Below are 26,949 nucleotides of genomic sequence, written 5' to 3' on the forward strand. Positions count from 1 at the left end.
TTTAGTGCCTTGTTGCAACCAGGATTCATATTCTGGACAGGCTTCCTTCTTTACTCACTGTCGTTTAGGTTAGTATTGTGGAGTAGCTACAGTGTTGTTGATCCATCCTCAGTTTTCTCCTATCACAGCCATTAAACTGTAACTGTTTTAAAATTACTATCGGCCTCATGATGAAATCCCTGAGTGGTTTCCTTCCTCTCCGGCAACTGATTTAGGAAGGACGCTGTATCTTTTGAAGTGACTGGGCGATACACCACCCAAAGCCTAAATAATAACTTCACCATGCTCAAAGGGATATTCAATGTCTGCTTTTTTTTTTACCCATCTACCAATCAGTGCCTGTTTTTGTGAGGCATTGGAAAACCTCTCTGGTCTTTGTGGTTGAATAAGGGCTTGAAAAAAATTATGTTAACCACTATAATTGCAGTCCATGCAACTTGTGTGATTTGTTAAGCACATTTGTTACTACTGAACTTCTTTAGGCTTTCTATAACAAAGGGCTTGAATACGTATTGACTCATTCCATTTAAGCTTTTCATTTTTAATTAATTTGTACACTTTTCTAAAAACTCAATTCTGCTTTGATGTTATGGGTATTGTGTTTAGATTAGTGACACAATCTCAGTGTAATGAATTTTAAAAGCAGGCTGTAACTACAACAAAATGTGGAAAAAGTCAATATACAATACGTTTTTTTTTAAAAGTCAATAATGAATACTTTCTGAAGGCACTGTATATTTTTAAGGGATTTTCAGATTTTATTGGACAGGGTGAGAGAGAGAGGGTGACAGTGGGGAAAGATAGACACAGGTTGCATCAAAGGCTAGTAGGCCGACACTGTAGACATGTGTACCGAGAACAGCATTACTGCTAGACCAGCCAGACCACTCTCCTTCAGTTCTGAAATCTATTTAACATGACTTTCTCTGCTATTTTTTGGGACTCCACTGCCCTGAATAGCTTTCTCTTTTGCAATATGGGAAAACGTTGTTTTTTCTAGCCTCTCGAGTGTGGCAAAGTCATACCACACACACAGACATACACATATACATTCATACTACAAACACACACACATCACAACTGCTGCTAACAGACTCTTATTTACTATTGCTAATACTAAACAATTGACTTGCCCCCCTAATACCCCCTTCCCTGATAAATGTGTAAATATTGGACTACGAATTGTGCCTTCCTGTATTATACTTATGCTAAAATGTTTATTCTATTCTACTGAACCATTTACTTTATGTTCATCTTCTTGTCTTTTCTTATTTCTTATTGTTGTTGCATTGTCCAGAAGTAACCTGCAACTAAGCATTTCGTTTGGGCAGTGTATACCATATGTACTCTGTACATACGACTAATAAAACGTGAAACGCACGGACTAGAGTTTGGCCGATATATGATTAAATCAAATATTGTGATATTTGACATTGACGAAATATGGTGAAATACAAGACGATACATTGTGATGTGCAAGACTGTACTCTATTTGAACTTTACAAATAAAAACTGTGCAGTTTTATCAGCTGGCTATATCAATATGTTGAAAATGAAAATGATTAATGAACTAAGCCTTGTTTTTTTTCGCCGCGAGGATTATTTCATGAGATTGTACTATAATGTTCTTAATAAGCACAAACAATTCTACAGTCTGTAATGATTTTGTTATTTACACCGCAGAACAATTATATCGGATATGGCGATATTTGGAGTAGAATGTCATAGAAGAGGTCTCCCCAATCCTAACACGCACACACAGGGTCTGAGAGGCCCCTAATGTAAAAACACACAGTAATGCGGCTTTGGAGAGAGACCACGTAAAAACACACAGTAATGCGGCTTTGGAGAGAGACCACGTAAAAACACACAGTAATGCGGCTTTGGAGAGAGACCATGTAAAAACACACAGTAATGCGGCTTTGGAGAGAGACCATGTAAAAACACACAGTAATGCAGCTTTGGAGAGAGACCATGTAAAAACACACAGTAATGCGGCTTTGGAGAGAGACCATGTAAAAACACACAGTAATGCAGCTTTGGAGAGAGACCATGTAAAAACACACAGTAATGCAGCTTTGGAGAGAGACCATGTAAAAACACACAGTAATGCGGCTTTGGAGAGGCCCCTAATGTAAAAACACACAGTAATGCAGCTTTGGAGAGGCCCCTAATGTAAAAACACACAGTAATGCAGCTTTGGAGAGAGACCACGTAAAAACACACAGTAATGCAGCTTTGGAGAGAGACCATGTAAAAACAAACAGTAATGAGGCTTTGGAGAGAGACCCTGTAAAAACACACAGTAATGCAGCTTTGGAGAGGCCCCTAATGTAAAAACACACAGTAATGCGGCTTTGGAGAGAGACCATGTAAAAACACACAGTAATGCTTTAAAAACACAGTCATGAGGCTTTGAGAGAGACCTAAAAACACACAGTAATGCAGCTTTCTTGCATGCCACAATGTAAAAACACACAGTAATTGCCCTTTGAGAGCCATGTAAAAACACACAGTTTGGGAGATGAAACCATGACTTTCCAGTCAGAGGCTTTTGACTAAATCAGGGCTTGTTTCTTTCCAAGCGTCAATAATCCCTACGGTGGTCTACCAAAAGCCTTGTCAGTCACCAGTTTGGGAGATGATGACTTGACTTTCCAGTCAGAGATTGATTTGACTAAATAAGAGGGCTTGATTGTAAGGCCAAGTCAGGCCGACGGTGGTCTACCAAAAACCATGTCAAGCATTTGGGCCTGGGAGCATTCTTTCCTAAGGCGTCATATCAGAGGACCAGCGGTCTGCTGTCTAGGGGGCTCTGTTCTCTCCCTCAGAGGACCAGCGGTCTGCTGTCTAGAGGGCTCTGTTCTCTCCCCTCAGAGGACCAGCGGTCTGCTGTCTAGAGGGCTCTGTTCTCTCCCTCAGAGGACCAGTGGTCTGCTGTCTAGAGGGCTCTGTTCTCTCCCTCAGAGGACCAGTGGTCTGCTGTCTAGAGGGCTCTGTTCTCTCCCTCAGAGGACCAGTGGTCTGCTGTCTAGAGGGCTCTGTTCTCTCCCTCAGAGGACCAGTGGTCTGCTGTCTAGAGGGCTCTGTTCTCTCCCTCAGAGGACCAGTGGTCTCACATTAACCCCCGGAAAATTAGATCAGGCTGGGTCAGGTTACACACACACACACACACACACACACACACACACACACACACACACACACACACACACACACACACACACACACACACACACACACACACACACACACACACACACACATACACACACACACACACACAGTCAAAAGTACTGGTGCTTGTAGAATAATAGTGAAGACATCAAAATTATGAATTAATATGGAATCATGTTGTAACCAAAAGTTTTTAAAAAAGTGTAACCAAGTGTTAAACAAATCAAAATATGTTTTAGATACTTCAAAGTAGCCACCCTTTGCCTTGTTGACAGCTTTGCACACTCTTGGCATTATCTCAACCAGCTTCATGAGGTAGTCACCTGGAATGCATTTCAACTAACAGGTGTGTCTTGTTAAAAGTTAGTTTGTGGAATTTCATTCCTTCTTAATGCATTTGAGCCAATCCATTTATGACAAGAATGGCTCAAATAAGCCAAGAGAAACGACAGTCCATCATTACTTTAAGCCATGAAGGTCAGTCAATCCGGACAATGACCCGAAACACACCTCCAAGGCTATTTAAGGGCTATTTGACGAAGGATAGTGATGGAGTGCTGCATCAGATGGCCTGGCCTCCACAATCACCCGACCTCAACCCAATTGAGATGATTTGGGATGAGTTGCACCGCAGAGTGAAGGAAAAGCAGCCAACAAGTGCTCAGTGTATGTGGGAACTCCTTCAAGACTGTTGGAAAAGTAGTCCTCATGAAACTAGTTGAGAGAATGCCAAGATTGTGTAATGCTGTCATCAAGGCAAAGGATGGCTACATCGAAGAATATAAAGTATATGTTGATTTTGTTTAACACTTTTTTGGTTACTACGTGATTCCATATGTGTTATTTCATGGTTTTGATGTCTTCACTATTATTCTACAATGTAGATGATAGTAAAAAATAAAGAAAAAGCCTTGAGTGAGTAGGTTTGTCCAAACTTTTGACTGGTATTGTACATACACATACAAACATTAATACACGCACACGCTTGTACACACACACACACACCCTCAACACACAGGGGTGGCAGGGTAGCCTAGCGGTTAGAGCATTGGGCTAGTGACTGAAAGTTTGCAAGTTTGACTCCCCGAGCTGACAAGATACAAATCTGTGGTACTGCCCATTGAAAATAAGAATGTGTTCTTAACTGACTTGCCTAGTAAAATAAGGCACATAAACACAAGTGCGCTCTGAGGTCAGCTGCTTTGTTAAATGTCATGGTAACAAGCGTGGACAGATATGCTTAGAATGATTGAACCTCTGCTTCAAAGTGAGCAAAATCTCCAAGTGTTTCCCAACCAGCTCAACTGCTTACACACCAAGAGCCAACTATTCCCCCTTTTTTCCAAATCAAACCGGCTCCTAAATATCTCAATAGCTTTACCACAAGCCTGCTAAAACGAACACACTGTCATGTTAATGCTTTACTGTCTGTAATAAAAAATAGCAATAACTTTTTTCCCTTGACTTTATAAATAGTGGATGACAGAATTGCCATACCTCCTGAAAGATGTCCGGCAAGCCAAGAGAAATATCCAAATGCATTCTAAGATCCTCGTCCATCAACAATAGTGGGCTAAATACATAAACATGACGAGTGAGAGAAGCCTCGGTTGAGACACACAGCTAAAAGAGGCCCCGGATGGTTCTAAGCGCCAGTCGCAGGGACACTAAGAAAGTCTGTCTGCCTCCCAAATGGCACCCTATTCCGCATATAGTGCACTACTTTTGACCAGGGCCCATAGAGTTCTGGTATAAAAAAAGTGTGCTATCTTAGCAATAGTGGCATTTTGGACACACTCTTCGGCTGAAAATGGATCCTGAGTCTCTTTCAACAAATGGAGATCGCTACTATACCCGACACCCAAACAACAGAGGCTTAGCAAGAGCTTCTTATTAATAATGAAAGGGGCAGAGACCACACAACACATGGCTATAGCCCTTATTGTTATACTGTCCTTACTGGAGGCAAGTTAACACATGGTCAGGTAGTGGGTCACTATTGTCAACTTGGAACATTCTGGTATTAAGGCCTATGTTGATGAAGACATCACCTGACGAATGGGGAGATAAGATGAAATGTGGCCAGGTAACAATAACTTTTGACCTGAAAATACCTGGTCAAATCTAACTGCTTGTAGCTCAGGCCCTGAAGCAAGGATATGCAGATTCTTGGTACCATTTGAAAGGAAACACTTTGAAGTTTGTGGAAATGTGAATTGATTGTAAGAGAATATAACACAATAGATCTGGTAGAAGAAAATACAAAGAAAAAAACATCATCTTTGAAATGCAACAGAAAGGCCCCAAATCTAGCCATCACTCTGGTGTTAATTGGTGTTAATTCCAATGGTGTCCACAAGATGGCAGCAGAGTATGTGCAGATGGATAACTTGAAGTATTAGCAAACTACATGACTTTTAGTGTGAAGTCACCCAGGTACATTTGGGCAAATCGTGAAGGAGACATTTACATTCACATTACATTTTTCCGCAAGAATATCGTCAAATCTGTATACTTGGAATTTGATTTCATTTTTCCAGTATTAGTAGCCATATTATAAGTTCAACATTTGCAAAACAACCAGTCTTCATAACGTCACAACTCTCCATATATATGTATATATATATATATATATATATATATATATATATTATATTTTTTGTCCAAAAGGAAAAGGCTTGATGTCACACAAGATTAGCAGCTACATTTTGCGACAGATACAGGGTCCCGACACTGCCGTAAAGCCCAGCTCATTGGCTATCTAGCTAGCTTTGTTTGACCCCGATTGGTGCTTATATGACAAAGATACAGTCGATCAAATGAAGACCGGCCACGTCATCGACGTGCCATGAAGGTGTCGCTTTCTGATCAAATTTGGTGTCCTATAGGATATACTACACTCCTAATGATATTGTGAAGTCTGGTTACGTTCTAGGATCTCCAAGGAATACACACAAATGTGATTTTGGTTGAACCAACGTTTAGGGTTAGGTTTTCACAGATTCCTTTCTTTGCGATTTGAACAAGCGGAAATACAACATCGATCGTGCATGCTATATGGACCTTTTTAGGATATGAAAAAGGATTTTATCTAACATAACAACACTTCATGTTATCTCTGGGACCCTTTGGATGATAAATCAGCGCAAGATTTCAGAATGTATGTATACATTTCACCTTCAGATGTGAATTTATCAAACCTATGAAAAAAGTGTTTTGTTAGGAGCTCTCCTCAAACAATAGCATGCCATTTTTTGCAGTAATAGCTACTGTAAATTGGACAGTGCAGTTATATTAACAAGAATTTAACAAGTTTTTAACCGATATAAGACACTTTTATGTACCGACATCTGTTGTTCCTCTAAAATCTGTGATCGTGACACAAGGAGCTGCATGATTTACAACTGTAGGTAGGCCGTCATTGTAAATAAGAATTTGTTCTTTAAACCTTTTCGGGACAGGGGGCAGCAATTTCACTTTGGATGAATTGCGTGCCCATAGTGAACTGCCTCCTCCCAGATGCTAATATATGCATATTATTATTACTATTGGATAGGAAACACTCTGAAGTTTCTAGAACTGTTTGAATTATGTCTGTGAATATAACAGAACTCATAGGGCAGGTAAACTTCCAAATAGGAAGTGGAAATTCTGGGGCTGGTTGATTTTCAACTCATCGCCTATTCACATCCCAATAAGATATGGATCTGTTCGCACTTCCTACACCTTCCACTAGATGCCAACAGTCAGTAGAACGTGGAATGAAGCCTCTAGTGTGATGTGGGGCCGGATGGGAGGGGAATGAGTCACTGGTCTGGCAGAATGCCAGTTCCTGGTTATGCGCAGTACTCATGATATCGCCTTGCGTTTCATTACTCTCTAGACAAAAACGAATGCTCCAGTTGGAATGTTATTGGATAAATATGATAATAACATCCTGAAGATTGATTCTCTCAGTTTGACCAGTTTATTCGACTTGGAATATAACTTTTTGAAGTGTTCATCCGAGTTCGCCTGGACCAGCGCCAGCTTTTGGACATGTGAACTAAACGTGCTAGCAAAATTTGATTTGATTTTGTGATTTGATTTGATTTATCGAACAAAACAACGATTTATTGCGGAACTAGGCGATATAATGAGTCATAGAATTCCTTGCACTGCATTCTGATGAAAGATCATCAAAGGTAAGGGAATATTTATGATGTCGTTTAGTTTTTCTGTTGACTCCAACATGGCGTAGAAATATATTTACGTCTGAGCGCTGTCTCAGATTATTGCATTGCATGCTTTTTTCGGAAAGTTTTTTAAAAATCTGACACAGTGGTTGGATGAAGAACCAGTGTATCTTTAAATATATGTAAAACATGTATCTTTTGTCAAAGTTTATGATGAGAATTTCTGTTATATGACGTGGCTCTCTGTAATTACTTTGGATATTTTGGAGGCATTTCTGAACATGGCGCCAAAGTAAAGTGAGATTTATGGATATAAATATGCATATTATCGAACAAAACGTAAATGTATTGTGTAACATGATGTCATATGAGTGTCATCTGATGAAGATTATCAAAGGTTAGTGATTAATTTTATCTCTAATTCTGCTTTTGTGACTATCTTTGGCTGGGAAAAATGGCTGTGTGTTTTTTGGGATTTGGTGGTCATCTAAAGTAAATATATGTGTTTTCGTTTTAAAAATCAGACACGATGGGTAGACTAACAAGATGTTTATCTTTCATTTGCTGTATTGGACTTGTTAATGTGTGAGGGTTAAATATTTAAAAAAAATATTTTTGAATTTCCCGTGCTGCCTTTTCAGCGGAATGTTGGGGGGGTGGGGGGGTTCCGCTAGCGGAACCTGTGTCCTAGACAGGTTTAGTTAACTGAGTTGCCTAGTTAAATAAAAATGACATATCCTTGATCGGAGCACATCTATTTTGTAATCCAATGATTGCACGTTGGCTAATAGGACTGATGGTAGAGAGGGTTTACTCACTCGCCTATGAATTCTCCGAAAGCAGCCCGACATCTTTTCTTCACGCAAATGACTGTGATTTGGGCCCATTCCCAAGAAGACAGAATATCCATTCGCGTCGGACTCATAAAAGAAAAAAAATCTTCTTTGTCCAGTTCGAGGTGAATAATCGCTGTTCTGATGTCCAGATGTCCAGATGTTATTTTCGGTCATAAGTGATGGTAGCAAAAAATGACTTACAGAAAATGTTAGACCTCTGTCATTGCCAATAAAGGCTATATAACAAAGTATTGAGATAAACTTTTGTTATTGACCAAATACTTATTTTCCACCATAATTTGCAAATAAATTCATAAAAAATCCTACAATGTGATTTTCTGGATTTTTTTTTCATTTTGTCTGTCATAGTTGAAGTGTACCTATGATTCAAATTACAGGCCTCTCTCGTCTTTTTAAGTGGGAGAACTTGCACATTTGGTGGCTGACTAAATACTTTTTTGCCCCACTGTAGTTATCTAGCTGTGGCCATCCGGCTCGTATCAACAAGGGCTTTCTACAAAATTGCAACATTAGCGCAGCTAGCTAGTTCACTGACATTGGAATCTAGACCATAAACTAAGGAACACAGATAGACATATATTGCCAAACAACAGTACTGCAACCTTCTGGTTAGGAGTATTTGAACAGGGCTGAGTGACTGACGACTTCAAGGCCAAAAGAGATTGACTGTCGACTATGCTGGGTTAAAAACAACCAAATGTGTGTAAATATTGGACTGAACACGTTGGGATATTTAACCCAGCCATTTGGGTCACAAACAAACCATTGTTTTCTTTAAGTTGACCTATGATCCAACGGGTCAGATCAGAAGACTGGAGGTTTGGCTAAGTATGGGCATGACTTTCAGATACTTATTTTTGGCCACTTGTGAGAGTAAATGTCATTCATCTTAATTTGTCCAGTTGTATTGTCAACACGTGTTAATATGACACTTTTGTAGCTTTAAAAAGGCAAAAGTGTGAGTTACTTTAGTGCCTATGTACAGTTGAAGTCGGAAGTTTACATACACTTAGGATAGAGTCGTTAAAACTTGTTTTTCAACCACTCCACAAATTTCTTGTTAACAAACTAGTTTTGGAAAGTCTACTTTGTGCATGACACAAGTTTTTTTTTTTTTTTTACTTCACCTTTATTTAACCAGGTAGGCTAGTTGAGAACATGTTCTCATTTGCAACTGCGACCTGGCCAAGAAAAAGCAAAGCAGTTTGACACATACAACAACACAGAGTTACACACGGAATAAACAAACATAAAATCAATAATACAGTAGGAAAATATATATACAGCATGTGCAAATGAGGTATGATAAGAGATGTATACAATAAATAGGCCATGGTGGCAAAGTAATTACAATATAGCAATTAAACACTGGAATGGTAGGATGTGCAGAAGATGAATGTGCAGGTTGTGATACTGGGGTGCAAAGAAGCAAGATAAATAAATAAATAAATACAGTATAGGGATGAGGTAGATTGGATGGGCTATTTACAGATGAGCTGTGTACAGGGGATCTGTGAGCTGCTCTGACAGCTGGTGCTTAAAGCTAGTGAGGGAGGTAAGAGTCTCCAGCTTCAGATATTTTTGCAGTAATTTTTCCAACAATTGTTTACAGACAGATTATTTCACTTATAATTCACTGTATCACAATTCCAGTGGGTCAGACGTTTACATACACTAAATTGACTCTGCCCTTTAAACAGCTTGGAAAATTCCTGAAAATTATGCCATGGCTTTAGAAGCTTCTTATAGGCTAATTGACATAATTTGAGTAATTTGGAGGTGCACCTGTGGATTCATTGCAAGGCCTACCTTCAAACTCAGTGCCTCTTTGCTTGACATCATGGGAAAATCTAAATAAATCAGCCAAGACCTCAGAAAAAAATGGTAGACCTCCACAAGTCTGGTTCATCCTTGGTTGCAATTTCCAAACACCTGAAGGTACCACATTCATCTGTACAAACAACTGTACACAAGTATAAACACCATGGGACCACGCGGCCGTCATACCGCTCAGGAAGGAGACACGTTCTGAGACACGTAGAGATGAATGTACTTTGGTGCGAAAAGTGCAAGTCAATCTCAGAACAACAGCAAAGGACCTTGTGAAGATAATGGAGGAAACAGGTACAAAGGATTTTATAGCCACAGTAAAACGAGTCCTGTATCGACCTAACATGAATAGCCTCTCAGCATGGAAGAAGCCACTGCTCCAAAACCTCCATAAAAAAGTCTGACTACGGTTTGCAACTGCACATGGGGACAAAGATTGTAGAGATATTTCCTCTGGTCTGATGAAACAAAAATAGAACTGTTTGGCCATAATGACCATTGTTATGTTTGGAGGAAAAAGGGGGATGCTTGCAAGAAGAAGAACACCATCCCAACTGTGAAGCATGGGGTGGCAGCATCATGTTGTAGGGGTGCTTTGCTGCAGGAGGGACTGGTTTACTTCACAAAATAGATGGCATCATGAGGATGGAAAATTATGTGGATATATTAAGGCAACATCTCAAGACATCAGTTAAGGTTAAAGCTTGGTCGCAAATGGGTCTTCCAAATGGACAATGACACCAAGCATACTCACAAAGTTGTGGCAAAATGGCTTAAGGACAACAAAGTCAAGGTATTGGAGTGACCATCACAAAGCCATGACCTCAATCCTATAGAAAATTTGTGGGCAGAACTGAAAAAGCATGTGCGAGCAAGGAGGCCTGCAAACCTGACTCGGTTACACCAGCTCTGTCAGGAGGAATGGGCCAAACCTCACCCAACTTATTGTGGGAAGCTTGTGGAAGGCTACCCAAAATGTTTAACTCAAGTTAAACAATTTAAAGTCAATGCTACCAAATACTAATTTAGTGGATGTAAACTTCTGACCCACTGGGAATGTGATGAAAGAAATAAAAGCTCAAACAAATCATTCTCTCTACTATTATTCTGACATTTCACATTTTTAAAATAAAGTGGTGATCCTAACTGACCTAAGACAGGGACTTTTTACTCGGATTAAATGTCAGAAATTGTGAAAACTGAATTGAAGTGTATTTGGCTAAGGTGTATGTAAACTTCCAACTTCAACTGCATATCCCAATGTTGGGATAATTACCACTTTGTTATAATATTTAATTAATAAAGTTTTACATTTTATATTAAAATACGTAATGTGCAATAATATTGAAAGAAAATTTAAATTTGCAGTGTGCAAATGAATATAAATTATATTTACTCTCGCGAGTGGCCAAAAATAAGTATCTGAAAGCCATGCCCCCAATAGGCGACACCTTTGGATTACCCAATCATGGGTTAATTTAACCATCAGTTGTTGTTTTTATTTCCCTTCGTGCTGGGTTAACCCAACTTGTGGGTCTTTTTTAATGTAATCCATAGGTTATTTTCAGGAGACGTGAGCTATTGGGAGTTTCGCTTTCAGATAAGTATTTTTGGCCACCTGTGAGTAAATGTCATTCCGGTTAATCATGCAATGTTATACATTAAAAATTACAATTTTCCATTAATGTTATGCCACATTATGTGTTTTACTTTTCTAAGCCACGTTTCAATACAAAATGACCAGTGCTCAACCCTAGTTGGTGCTGACAATACAATAGAACAGACCAACCAGAATTACATATACTCTAAATGGGTGGCTAAAAATAATCAGCTGAAAGCAACGGCCCTACTAAGCCACGCCTCCAGTCTTCTGATCCGGTGGATAATAGCTCAATAACCCAACTAATTGACCCAACTATCTGGGTAAAAAATAACCCAACCTGTGTTCTGTCCACTATTTACCCAGCATTTTTTTTGTGCGCAACAGGCAGGTCTGTCTCACTGTCTGGAGGTTCTGGCTGCTATAAAATTTGGATAGAGTGTAATCCATATAGCTGCTTCTCTCATGTTAGTGGGCAAGTGTGCATGGTTGTAATCCATACCCAACCCTCCAGTAAATTATGACGAACTAACTTACAAAACTCTGTTTTGGACGAGACAGACTTTATGACCAAAATTATCCTATTTTTTAGTCACTTTTGAGACTAGAATTAATGTTTCTAACCCACGTAGGCTGTTTAAACCAGAGAAATTGATTTCTAAGGGGCAGTTGACCTTAAAAACATCTGGCACTAATAATACACCACAGCTTACTATTGCTGGAAAGGTTTTATGAGATTGATGTGTTCCGCTCCTTTGGCAAGAAGCAGCTATCAGACCAAAAGGTCCTTTGAAGTAAATTCTCAGCCGACAACATCATTTTGGTCAGAGAAGAACAGGTAAAGCGAGAGGGGTAACTGGGCCCAAAATATGTCTTGTCCAGCAGGTGGCGTTTCTTTTTCTTATTTTTCGCTAACCAAGCGAGTGTTGGTATGGAGGTCAATGAGAGTGTCTAATTTAGTTGATAGAATGGAAGTTTTGTAATCGTTAGGTTGTTAAGAGTGTACTGATATAATTAGGACACGTAACATCCTGGCAACTTCGAGAAGAAACACTTTATATCTGAGTTCTTTCAGTTGTGGCTGTGGTAACTAGTGGAAACCGTGGCTAGAATGGTCCCACCTGACCTTGCCTCCTTCTTTCTTTCTTTCTTTCTTTCTTTCTTTCTTTCTTTCTTTCTTTCTTTCTTTCTTTCTTTCTTTCTTTCTTTCTTTCTTTCTGCCTTCCATTTTTGAAGACATTTATTTTAATTTTAGAGCAGCCACCTGAGTATCTGATCAAAATAATGGATAATCTGTGTTTTGGTTCAATCTTCTACGGTCAATCTCTTCCCAGTGACGTCACTGGAGTTTCCGTGACACAGGCTCCCCAGTTAAATGGAATGCCTTAGCAATGGCTTTGCACCTGTTTGCTGCCTCTCTTCTTTGCTTTCATCTGAGAATGACAGACCTCAAAAACACAGGAGTCAAATGCAAATGCAATTTACAACCTGCTGTCTAGCCTTCTCCCTCCACTGACTCCTACCATGACGTAAATAATGGCATTCATATCCCATTAATATGCCCTGAGCGGATACTGCCCTGTGTTCCTCAGTGGGTGTGGAACTAATCCTACATGAAAGGGCCACACAGAATGTGAGGGCCTGAAAGTGAAAGGAGGAGAGGGCGGGGGATCCTTTGCAACTGAAATCTACAGCTGGTTGACATTAGAAGAATGTGTGTGTGTGGGGGGGGGGTGGAGAGGGGGGCCATGCCCAGACCTGGGTCACTACGCTAAGTCTCAAAAAAACAAACATCACTTCAGAGACCAAATAGTATTCTGGAGGTGTTTTTGTTAGTGTTGTTCCACCACACAGTCAAAAGCCTACGGTAAAACAGACACATTCTCAGGAGGTTAGGCTACCATCGCTAAAGGATAGACCAGCTTGTTAAGGAAGTGGTGAGAGGCCACAAAAACCAGAGAGAGTGCGGAGGGCTGTGCCCTTTTCCATTTTATAGTTCACTACTTTTGAATAAAGCCCCATGAGCCCTGGTCTAAAGTAGTACACTATATGGGAGGGGGGGTCTAAAGTAGTTCACTAGACCAGAGCCCCCCATATAGGGTACTACTTTAAACCAGAGCCCCCCCATATAAAGTAGTACACTATATTGGTGGGCTGGTCTAAAGTAGTAGGCTCTGCATCTGTCCTCGTGCTCCTAGACCTTAGTGCTGCTTTTGATACCATCGATCACCACATTCTTTTGGAGAGATTGGAAACCCAAATTGGTCTACACGGACATGTTCTGGCCTGGTTTAGGTCTTATCTGTCGGAAAGATATCAGTTTGTCTCTGTGAATGGTTTGTCCTCTGACAAATCAACTGTACATTTCGGTGTTCCTCAAGGTTCTGTTTTAGGACCACTATTGTTTTCACTATATATTTTACCTCTTGGGGATGTTATTCGAAAACATAATGTAAACTTTCACTGCTATGCGGATGACACACAGCTGTACATTTCAATGAAACATGGTGAAGCCCCAAAATTGCCCTCGCTAGAAGCATGTGTTTCAGACATAAGGAAGTGGATGGCTGCAAACTTTCTACTATTAAACTCGGACAAAACAGAGATGCTTGTTCTAGGTCCCAAGAAACAAAGAGATCTTCTGTTGAATCTGACAATTAATCTTAATGGTTGTACAGTCGTCTCAAATAAAACTGTGAAGGACCTCGGCGTTACTCTGGACCCTGATCTCTCTTTTGAAGAACATATCAAGACCATTTCGAGGACAGCTTTTTTCCATCTACGTAACATTGCAAAAATCAGAAACTTTCTGTCCAAAAATGATGCAGAAAAATTAATCCATGCTTTTGTCACTTCTAGGTTAGACTACTGCAATGCTCTATTTTCCGGCTACCCGGATAAAGCACTAAATAAACTTCAGTTAGTGCTAAATACGGCTGCTAGAATCCTGACTAGAACCAAAAAATTTGAACATATTACTCCAGTGCTAGCCTCTCTACACTGGCTTCCTGTCAAAGCAAGGGCTGATTTCAAGGTTTTACTGCTAACCTACAAAGCATTACACAGGCTTGCTCCTACCTATCTCTCTGATTTGGTCCTGCTGTACATACCTACACGTACGCTACGGTCACAAGACGCAGGCCTCCTAATTGTCCCTAGAATTTCTAAGCAAACAGCTGGAGGCAGGGCTTTCTCCTATAGAGCTCCATTTTTATGGAACGGTCTGCCTACCCATGTCAGAGACGCAAACTCGGTCTCAACCTTTAAGTCTTTACTGAAGACTCATCTCTTCAGTGGGTCATATGATTGAGTGTAGTCTGGCCCAGGAGTGGGAAGGTGAACGGAAAGGCTCTGGAGCAACGAACCGCCCTTGCTGTCTCTGCCTGGCCGGTTCCCCTCTTTCCACTGGGATTCTCTGCCTCTAACCCTGTTACGGGGCTGAGTCACTGGCTTGCTGGGGCTCTCTCGTGCCGTCCCTGGGGGTGCGTCACCTGGGTGGGTTGATTCACTGTTGTGGTCGGCCTGTCTGGGTCGCCCCCTTGGGTTGTACCGTGGCGGAGATCTTTGTGGGCTATACTCGGCCTTGTCTCAGGATGGTAAGTTGGTGGTTGAAGATATCCCTCTAGTGGTGTGGGGGCTGTGCTTTGGCAAAGTGGGTGGGGTTATATCCTTCCTGTTTGGCCCTGTCCGGGGTGTCCTCGGATGGGGCCACAGTGTCTCCTGACCCCTCCTGTCTCAGCCTCCAGTATTTATGCTGCAGTAGTTTATGTGTCGGGGGCTAGGGTCAGTTTGTTATATCTGGAGTACTTCTCCTGTCCTATTCGGTGTCCTGTGTGAATCTAAGTGTGCGTTCTCTAATTCTCTCCTTCTCTCTCTCTTTCTCTCTCTCGGAGGACCTGAGCCCTAGGACCATGCCCAGGACTACCTGACATGATGACTCCTTGCTGTCCCCAGTCCACCTGGCCATGCTGCTGCTCCAGTTTCAACTGGCCTGGGCCCTAGGACCATGTCCCAGGACTACCTGACATGAGGACTCCTTGCTGTCCCCAGTCCACCTGGCCATGCTCCTGCTCCAGTTTCAACTGTTCTGCCTTACTATTATTCAACCATGCTGGTCATTTATGAACATTTGAACATCTTGGCCACGTTCTGTTATAATCTCCACCCGGCACAGCCAGAAGAGGACTGGCCACCCCACATATGCTCTCTCTAATTCTCTCTTTCTTTCTCTCTCTCGGAGGACCTGAGCCCTAGGACCGTGCCCCAGGACTACCTGACATGATGGCTCCTTGCTGTCCCCAGTCCACCTGACTGTGCTGCTGCTCCAGTTTCAACTGTTCTGCCTTATTATTATTCGACCATGCTGGTCATTTATGAACATTTGAACATCTTGGTCATGTTCTGTTATAATCTCTACCCGGCACAGCCAGAAGAGGACTGGCCACCCCACATAGCCCGGTTCCTCTCTAGGTTTCTTCCTAGGTTTTGGCCTTTCTAGGGAGTTTTTCCTAGCCACCGTGCTTTTACACCTGCATTGTTTGCTGTTTGGGGTTTTAGGCTGGGTTTCTGTACAGCACTTTGAGATATCAGCTGATGTACGAAGGGCTATATAAATACATTTTATTTGATTTTGACTTGATTTGATTTACACTATATGGGGAGGTGGCTGGTCTAAAGTAGTACACTATACGGGGGGCTGGTCTAAAGTAGTAAGTTATATGGGGGGCTGGTCTAAAGTAGTACCCTATATGGGGGGCTGGTCTAAAGTAGTACGCTATATGGGGGGCTGGTCTAAAGTAGTACGTTATATGGGGGGCTGGTCTAAAGTAGTACACTATATGGGGGGCTGGTCTAATGTAGTACGTTATATGGGGGAGGCTGGTCTAGAGTAGTACGTTATATGGGGGGTCTTAAGTAGTACACTATATGGGGGGCTGGTCTGAAGTAGTACGCTATATGGGGGGCTTGTCTAAAGTAGTATGTTATATGGGGGGGTTGGTCTAAAGTAGTATGTTATATGGGGGGCTGGTCTAAAGTTGTACGCTATATGGGGGGCTGGTCTAAAATAGTACGCTATATGGAAGGGGGCTGGTCTAAAGTAGTATGTTTTATGGGGGGCTGGTCTAAAGTAGTATGCTATATGGGGGGGACTGGTCTAAAGTAGTACGTTATATGGGGGGCTGGTCTAAAGTAGTACGTTATATGGGGGGGGCTGGTCTAAAGTAGTACGCTATATGGGGGGCTGGTCTAAAGTAGTACGCTATATGGAGGGGGCGGTCTAAAGTAGTATGCTATATGGGGGGTCTAAAGTAGTACACTATATGGGGGGCTGGTCTAAAGTAGTACACTATGTGTGGGGGGCTGGTCTGAAGTAGTACACTATATGGGAGGGGTCTAAAGTAGTACACTATGTGTGGGGCCTGGTCTAAAGTAGTACACTATATGGGGGGGCCTGGACTAAAGTAGTTCCTACATGGGGGGCCTGGACTAAAGTAGTTCCTATATGGGGGGGACTAAAGTAGTACACTATATTGGGGGTGGGCTTGGACTAAAGTAGTACACTATATTGGGGGTGGGCTTAGACTAAAGTAGTACACTATATGGGGGGGCCTGGACTAAAGTAGTTCCTACATGGGGGGCCTGGACTAAAGTAGTTCCTATATGGGGGGGACTAAAGTAGTACACTATATTGGGGGTGGGCTTAGACTAAAGTAGTACACTATATGGGGGGGCCTGGACTAAAGTAGTTCCTACATGGGGGGCCTGGACTAAAGTAGTTCCTATATGGGGGGAACTAAAGTAGTACACTATATTGGGGGTGGGCTTGGACTAAAGTAGTACACTATATGGGGGGACTAAAGTAGTACACTATATGGGGGGAACTAAAGTAGTACACTATATGGGGGGAACTAAAGTAGTACACTATATGGGGGGTCTAAAGTAGTACACCATATGTACTGGACTGGTTCTGGTTCTGGACTAAAGTTGTATACTATTTGGGGGCAGGGTCCTGGTCTAGAGTAGTACACTATATGTGGGGCCCTGATCTAAAGTAGTACACTTTATGTGGGCAGGGTCCTGGTCTAAAGTAGTATACTATATGGGGGCAGGGTCCTGGTCTAAAGTAGTACACTATATGTGGGCAGGGTCCTGGTCTAAAGTAGTACACTATATGGGGGCAGGGTCCTGGTCTAAAGTAGTACACTATATGTGGGCAGGGTCCTGGTCTAAAGTAGTACACTATATGGGGGCAGGGTCCTGGTCTAAAGTAGTACACTATATGTGGGCAGGGTCCTGGTCTAAAGTAGTACACTATATGGGGGCAGGGTCCTGGTCTAAAGTAGTACACTATATGGGGGCTGGAGCCTGGTCTAAAGTAGTATACTATATGGGGGCAGGGTCCTGGTCTAAAGTAGTACACTATATGGGGGCAGGGTCCTGGTCTAAAGTAGTACACTATATGGGGGCTGGAGCCTGGTCTAAAGTAGTATACTATATGGGGGCAGGGTCCTGGTCTAAAGTAGTACACTATATGTGGGCAGGGTCCTGGTCTAAAGTAGTACACTATATGTGGGCAGGGTCCTGGTCTAAAGTAGTACACTATATGGGGGCAGGGTCCTGGTCTAAAGTAGTATACTATATGGGGGCAGGGTCCTGGTCTAAAGTAGTACACTATGTGGGGGCAGGGTCCTGGTCTAAAGTAGTACACTATATGGGGGCTGGGTCCTGGTCTAAAGTAGTACACTATATGGGGGCAGGGTCCTGGTCTAAAGTAGCACACTATATGGGGGCTGGAGCCTGGTCTAAAGTAGTATACTATATGGGGGCAGGGTCCTGGTCTAAAGTAGTACACTATGTGGGGGCAGGGTCCTGGTCTAAAGTAGTACACTATATGGGGGCAGGGTCCTGGTCTAAAGTAGTACACTATATGGGGCAGGGTCCTGGTCTAAAGTAGTACACTATGTGGGCAGGGGGCTATATGGGGCTGGGTCCTGGTCTAAAGTAGTACACTATATGGGGGCAGGGTCCTGGTCTAAAGTAGTACACTATATGGGGGCAGGGTCCTGGTCTAAAGTAGTACACTATATGTGGGCAGGAGCCTGGTCTAAAGTAGTACACTATATGGGGGTAGGGTCCTGGTCTAAAGTAGTACACTATGGGGGCAGGGTCCTGGGTAGTACACTAATGTGGGCAGGGTCCTGGTCTAAAGTACACTATATGGGGGCAGGGTCCTGGTCTAAAGTAGTATACTATATGGGGGCAGGAGCCTGGTCTAAAATAGTACACTATAGGGTCCTGGTCTAAAGTAGTACACATGTGGGGCAGGGTCCTGGTCTAAAGTAGTACACTATATGGGGGCTGGGTCCTGGTCTAAAGTAGTACACTATATGGGGGCAGGGTCCTGGTCTAAAGTAGCACACTATATGGGGGCTGGAGCCTGGTCTAAAGTAGTATACTATATGGGGGCAGGGTCCTGGTCTAAAGTAGTACACTATGTGGGGGCAGGGTCCTGGTCTAAAGTAGTACACTATATGGGGGCAGGGTCCTGGTCTAAAGTAGTACACTATATGGGGCAGGGTCCTGGTCTAAAGTAGTACACTATATGGGGGCAGGGTCCTGGTCTAAAGTAGTACACTATATGGGGGCAGGGTCCTGGTCTAAAGTAGTACACTATATGTGGGCAGGGTCCTGGTCTAAAGTAGTACACTATATGTGGGCAGGGTCCTGGTCTAAAGTAGTACACTATATGTGGGCAGGGTCCTGGTCTAAAGTAGTACACTATATGGGGGCAGGGTCCTGGTCTAAAGTAGTATACTATATGGGGGCAGGGTCCTGGTCTAAAGTAGTACACTATATGTGGGCAGGGTCCTGGTCTAAAGTAGTACACTATATGGGGCAGGGTCCTGGTCTAAAGTAGTACACTATATGGGGCAGGGTCCTGGTCTAAAGTAGTACACTATATGGGGGCAGGGTCCTGGTCTAAAGTAGTACACTATATGGGGGCAGGGTCCTGGTCTAAAGTAGTACACTATATGGGGGCAGGGTCCTGGTCTAAAGTAGTACACTATATGGGGGCAGGAGCCTGGTCTAAAGTAGTATACTATATGTGGGTCCTGGTCTAAAGTAGTACACTATATGTGGGTCCTGGTCTAAAGTAGTACACTATATGGGGGCAGGAGCCTGGTCTAAAGTAGTACACTATATGTGGGTCCTGGTCTAAAGTAGTACACTATATGGGGGCAGGGTCCTGGTCTAAAGTAGTACACTATATGGGGGTAGGGTCCTGGTCTAAATTAGTACGCTGTGTGCGAGGAGACATAAAAGACTGTATAAACACCAGCATATCAGCTCCAAGTGATTTTATTTTTGGAAGTCTATTCCAAAGTATCACCACGCATAATAGAGAGACAGGTAAGTGCCATAATAAAAGAAACACGAAAATAAGGTCGTAATAGGGCGTCGGGGCACCACGAGCCAGAACAGCTTCAATGCACCTTGGCATAGATTCTACAAGTGTCTAGAACTGTATCGGAGAGATTTAACACCATTTTGTGTTTTGTTGATGGTGGAAAACATTGTCTCAGGTGCCGTTCCAGAATCTCCCATAAGTGTTCAATTGGGTTGAGCTCTGGTGATTTGAGAAGCCACGGCATATGGTTTACATTATTTTCATGCTCCTCAAACCATTCAGTGACCACTCATGCCCTGTCATCCTATGGGTGCATAGCCATTGTCGCCAAAATAATGGCCTGCATAGCATTGTTATACATGACCCTAAGCATGATGGGATGTTAATTGCTTAATTAACTCAGGAACCACACCTGTGTGGAAGCACCTGCTTTCAATATACTTTGTATCCCTCATTTACACAAGTGGTTGCATTATTTTGGCAGTTACCTGTATATTTTTGATCATATATAAATGTATGCTTGAAAGGTTTTATGTTCTGGGCCCCTGACCAACTGCTCATGAAAAAATGGTCCCCGCGGATGAATCTAGTTGATGATCCCTGATATAGGGTGCAATTTGTGATGCAGTTAAGAGTTTCGTCTCAAGGTTCCCTGAGGAACCCAACCACTGCATCAAAACTGACTGTAAGGAGGAGGAGATAGATATTACCCTCATTTGTACTGCGCACACAATGGATTTCTATGTTCACCCCCTAACAGAACTCCCTTACTCAATCTCCCAGTAGTTTAACACTAAAGACCTGCCAGCCCGTACACCTCTTCCAGCTTTCCAATTAGAACTTAGGGAGAGAGAAGGGAGTATAGAGAGAGGCAGTGGAGGTAGACCGTGAAAGAGGGAAGCAAATGAGGTAGAGACAGAAGGTTAAGGCTCATCTCATGTCATGCTAACCCACTTGTTTATTATTAGTGACAGAGACAGAAATTATTGAGGGCGGTACATTAAACTCACCAGGTTAAAAGGTCAACAGCTGGAAGTCGGCACAGATTATCCATTATATTGATCAGATACTACTGATTGATCAAGTGACTGCTGTAACAATTCAAAATAAATGTCTTAAAAAATGGAAGAAAGTGGGAGGAGGTAAGGTGTGGTCAGGTGTGACCATTCTAGGCAATGAGAGGGCAGATGAATGTGTGAACAACAGGCACAACTCCCATATAAAGTTTTTTTTTGTCAAAATTGCTGGGATTCCACGTGTCCAATTTATATCACTACAGTTATAACAGACTAAGCATTACAAAACTTATATTCGATCAAATAAGCCATTACATTTTTTAAAACCAAATTCAAAGCTCTCTCGTTGACCTCCATAAAAAAGCGTCCTCTCTGGGGGTCGGCCCGGCATCAGCTACTAATGGTGTTTGGTGTCAAGCTAATTTTAGAAATGCCTGGAATATTTCTAAATATTGTCATGGAATGGGCCTGGCCATCATCTCTGCTTTCAATTGCCCCACAGAGAAGCTTGATGAAAGTGCAATGAAAACAATGTTTTATTTTTGTGCCTGGAGTTTCACGTAGGGGCGACCTGCTAAACTGGCAAAGTATTGTCATGACTAAAGTTACTAAAGACAGCATGACTGTGCCAACCACTTCAGTTTTAGCTGACTTCTGAAGCATTTGTAATTCATCAGGGATTGCACAAATGTACTTTTTGGCAGTGGACATTTCCATAAAAACAACTCGAGAAAATAAAAGAGGACTTGCCTTGATGTTTCATAGTGTATTCTGCCTTTGGGCTTGGGTTGAGGGAGAAATCTGTGAGACCTCATTTATAGTCTATAAAAGCCATAGGGGTGCTAGCTTCATCAAGCAGACAACGTATTCACAAAGCGTCTCAAAGTAGGAGTGCTGATCTAGGATCAGGTCCCTTCCTACCCATGTAATCTTGTTTATTATGATCTAAAAGGCAAAACTGATACTACATCCAGCACTGTTACTCAGACACTTTGTGAATGCAGGCCGTGGACTTCCATTGAGAAAAACACAGTATAACCTTGGTTTCGAAATGTGAGGAGGAGAGCAGGCCGACATCGTGTGAGCGATGGATTAAACCAAGGGACTCCAGAGGGTAGGGGACGAAACACGAACTGACCTCGCCTTGACACACGCTTTGGCCACACAGATGCAGACAGAAGAGTATAAACAGACAATAACAATGGAGTAAGCCACTGGTGGAACAGCACATGGAAAAATGCTAACTGTAGGCCAATATGTTATCATTCAAATTCATGGTGATGGGTTAAGAAAACAACAGTAGTTAATCATAACAGGTTAACTCTAAGCCTAGTGTTGGACCAAAAAAAAATGTAATGGAGAATATGTGTCTTGGGAAGCCAGCCTTAAATGGTTCAGTATATTTAGTTACAGTGCCTTGCGAAAGTATTCGGCCCCCTTGAACTTTGCGACCTTTTGCCACATTTCAGGCTTCAAACATAAAGATATAAAACTGTATTTTTTTGTGAAGAATCAACAACAAGTGGGACACAATCATGAAGTGGAACGACATTTATTGGATATTTCAAACTTTTTTAACAAATCAAAAACTGAAAAATTGGGCGTGCAAAATGATTCAGCCCCTTTACTTTCAGTGCAGCAAACTCTCTCCAGAAGTTCAGTGAGGATCTCTGAATGATCCAATGTTGACCTAAATGACTAATGATGATAAATACAATCCACCTGTGTGTAATCAAGTCTCCGTATAAATGCACGTGCACTGTGATAGTCTCAGAGGTCCGTTAAAAGCGCAGAGAGCATCATGAAGAACAAGGAACACACCAGGCAGGTCCGATATACTGTTGTGAAGAAGTTTAAAGCCGGATTTGGATACAAAAAGATTTCCCAAGCTTTAAACATCCCAAGGAGCACTGTGCAAGCGATAATATTGAAATGGAAGGAGTATCAGAGCACTGCAAATCTACCAAGACCTGGCCGTCCCTCTGAACTTTCAGCTCATACAAGGAGAAGACTGATCAGAGATGCAGCCAAGAGGCCCATGATCACTCTGGATGAACTGCAGAGATCTACAGCTGAGGTGGGAGACACTGTCCATAGGACAACAATCAGTCGTATATTGCACAAATCTGGCCTTTATGGAAGAGTGGCAAGAAGAAAGCCATTTCTTAAAGATATCCATAAAAAGTGTTGTTTAAAGTTTGCCACAAGCCACCTGGGAGACACACCAAACATGTGGAAGAAGGTGCTCTGGTCAGATGAAACCAAATTTTAACTTTTTGGCAACAATGCAAAATGTTATGTTTGGCGTAAAAGCAACACAGCTCATCACCCTGAACACAACATCCCCACTGTCAAACATGGTGGTGGCAGCATCATGGTTTGGGCCTGCTTTTCTTCAGCAGGGACAGGGAAGATGGTTAAAATTGATGGGAAGATGGATGGAGCCAAATACAGGACCATTCTGGAAGAAAACCTGATGGAGTCTGCAAAAGACCTGAGACTGGGATGGAGATTTGTCTTCCAACAAGACAATGATCCAAAACATAAAGCAATATCTACAATGGAATGGTTCAAAAATAAACATATCCAGGTGTTAGAATGACCAAGTCAAAGTCCAGACCTGAATCCAATCGAGAATCTGTGGAAAGAACTGAAAACTGCTGTTCACAAATGCTCTCCATCCAACCTCACTGAGCTCGAGCTGTTTTGCAAAGAGGAATGGGAAACAATTTCAGTCTCTCGATGTGCAAAACTGATAGAGACATACCCCAAGCGACTTACAGCTGTAATCGCAGCAAAAGGTGGCGCTACAAAGTATTAACTTAATAAAAGGGGGCTGAATAATTTTGCACGTCCAATTTTTCAGTTTTTGATTTGTTAAAAAAGTTTGAAATATCCAATAAATGTCGTTCCACTTCATGATTGTGTCCCACTTGTTGTTGATTCTTCACACAAAAATACAGTTTTATATCTTTATGTTTGAAGCCTGAAATGTGGCAAAAGGTCGCAAAGTTCAAGGGGGCCGAATACTTTCGCAAGGCACTGTATATTCTACAAGGATATTTTTTATATGTTATGTCTCTGTGCAGGTCCATTCTCCATGTATTTCCTGGAGGACCCTCTGCTCGCTTAGCTACATCAAGCACAGTGCTTCCAGCCAAGCTAGACATTACAATCAAACACATATACTGTATGCATCAGCTGAAGCATAACGGGTTCCAACTACAGGGCATTCAGAGCCCTTGTCAGACCCCTATACTTTTTACACATGTTGTTAAGTTACAGCTTTATTCTAATATTGATTAAATAGTTGTATATATATATATATATATATATAAGGTCCCACATTTATACTTATGTAAATGTGATATTTCAGTTTTTTAAATGTAATTTGCACACAAAAAATCAAAATCTAATTGCTTTGTCATTATGGGGTATTGTGTGTAGATTGATGAGAGGAACATGTATTTAATACATTTTAGAATAAGGCTGTAACATAACATGGAAAAATTCAAGTAGTCTGAATACTTTTCAAATGCACGGTATAGCAGTGGTCAATGGACTGAGCCACACCCACCATGCTATCTATACCCATGATCAGGACAACACATTACCCCATCATGGCCCTCTTATGATGATGGGTGGTGACTATGGGTGGAGGGTTGTGATGGAGAGAGGAGGTTTTTAAAGTGGAATCCACCAATTACCATGCTTGTAGAGAGAAGCTAATTAAACAGTATGGGAGTACAATCAGGCGCCAGAGAACAGGAGTTTGGTGACACCTTAATTGGGGAGGATGGGCACATGGTAATGGCTGGAGCGGAATATGTGGAAAGGTATCAACAACATCAAACATGTGGTTTCCATGGTTTCCATGTGTTTGAGCCATTCCATTCGCTCTGTTCCAGCCATTATTATGAGCTGTCCTCCCCTCAGCAGCCGCCACTGGGCCAGAGCTAGGGGCCACACCTACATGTGTGTTTCATGTTAGTTAGTCAGGCAGGCCACTCCTCTCCCAGCTGTTCAACAGGCCAGAGAAGAATGAGAGTGAGGAGCTCTGCTAATGTGGCCTCAGGCAAGCAGCCAGTCATATACACATAACATACGACCATGAACATGTGCATGCACACAGACACAGAGACACAGAGACACAGACACACACACAGACACACAGAGACACAGAGACACAGACACAGAGACACACAGACACAGACACACACACAGACACACACAGACACAGAGACACAGACATAGAGACACACACACAGACACACACAGACACAGAGACACAGACACAGAGACACACAGACACAGAGACATAGACACAGAGACACACACACAGACACACACAGACACAGAGACACAGAGACACACACACAGACACACACACAGACACACACAGAGACCAATCAATCATTGTTGCCTAATTTAAAAAAATGTATTTAACCTTTATTTAACTAGGCAAGTCAGTTGAGAACAAATTCTTATTTACAATGACGGCCAACCCCGGCCAATAATCAACTATAATCATTGTCATCTTACACAGCACCCACCCACACCCAACACTCAGATTTACAGACTTCAACGAGCCGTGGCCTTAGGGGTTTGCAGCCCATGCCTAACTCTAAATAAAACCCCACACAATACATATTTTCAGTGGGACACAAAGAGGAAATCGGATCCAATGAGTGGTCTGGTCTGGCACATATTGGTCAATGACAAAAAATGTGGGGTTAAAAACATCCCAATTTGGGTAAATATTAAACATAGGTTGGACTATTATTATTATATATTACTATTTTGATCAAGCCAGTTGGGTCACTCAGTTGGGTTGTTGGGGTATTGATGCTGGGTTATTGAGCTATGAGCCACTGGATCAGATCAAAAGACTGGAGGCGTGGCTTAGTAAGGGAGTGGCTTTAAGATAGAGCTTTTTGGCCACCCGTGAGAGTAAATGTCATTCCGGTTCATACGTTTTGTTGTATTGTAAACTTTAAGTTGAGCAATGAAACATTTGTGAGGCGTACCCAAGTATGTCCCAATGTTGGGAAAGTTACCACTCTGTTATAATACTTAAATAATGTTTAATTAATTTTGTGTTAGATCATGTATTGTGCAAAAATATTTAAGGAAAGTGAAATATGCAGTGTACAAACGTAAAATGATGAACAGGAATGCAATTTACACGTGGCCAAAAATAACTACCTGAAAGCCACACCCCCTGTCTTCAAAGAAAACAACCCAACTAAGTGACGCAACTAGTTGGGTCAAAATAACTCAACATGTGTTCTGTCCACTATTTACCCAATGCTGGGTTGTTTTTAATCCACAATTTTTGTGGAGGCTCTGTATCAACCGACACAGTAACAGCAGTAACAGTGAGAAACAGTGTCAAAGATGCCATGAGCTCCACTTTCTACTGATGAGCTTAGTGGTTTGTGTATGAGGCGAATGATTCTAAGACTGAGTCAGATGCCAGGCAGTAATAGACAACTCTCAATTTTATCCAATCATTAAGTTACATTGAAGTTAGTCTCTTAAAGAAGTACAGACAACCTCACAAGACCCCATTCCATCTTATGTGATCTCCCAGTCAGCAAATAGGAGGGAGTGTTTGCCAGACTTACCCCAGCCTCAGATCAGCATCTTAAATGTTAAGTGTCCCCTGGAGTTTTCATTGTCGAGGCACAAGCCTCTGTCCCTGCCCTGCAACCTCCTCTCTCCTCGCAGCCTGCAGAGGAACTGGGAGCTCAACTGCCTCAGTCTTTGGTCAGGATTCGTGACCCTAAGATTTTTCTTGGGGAGAAAAAAGCCCACATCCCTCTGTCAGTAAAGCGGCTGAACATAGTTTCAGCTGGGCGGCCGTCCAAACAGACATGAAAAC

At 42.1% G+C, this 26,949-nt stretch overlaps 1 protein-coding gene across 2 annotated transcripts in view; it reads right to left on the minus strand.

The window, feature by feature from the left end:
- LOC118377672 (protein inscuteable homolog) overlaps positions 1-26,819 on the minus strand; it is a 107,881-nt gene extending 81,062 nt beyond the window's left edge. For both annotated transcript variants that reach the window (XM_052480706.1, XM_052480709.1), the window contains exon 1: positions 26,693-26,819. The gene's annotated coding sequence lies outside the window, so the exon portion shown is untranslated. The remainder of the gene's footprint in view (positions 1-26,692) is intronic.
- Between the last annotated feature and the right edge of the window lie 130 nt (positions 26,820-26,949).

This window comes from Oncorhynchus keta, chromosome 26, assembly GCF_023373465.1.
Source record: "Oncorhynchus keta strain PuntledgeMale-10-30-2019 chromosome 26, Oket_V2, whole genome shotgun sequence".
NCBI classification, from domain to species: Eukaryota; Metazoa; Chordata; class Actinopteri; order Salmoniformes; family Salmonidae; genus Oncorhynchus; species Oncorhynchus keta.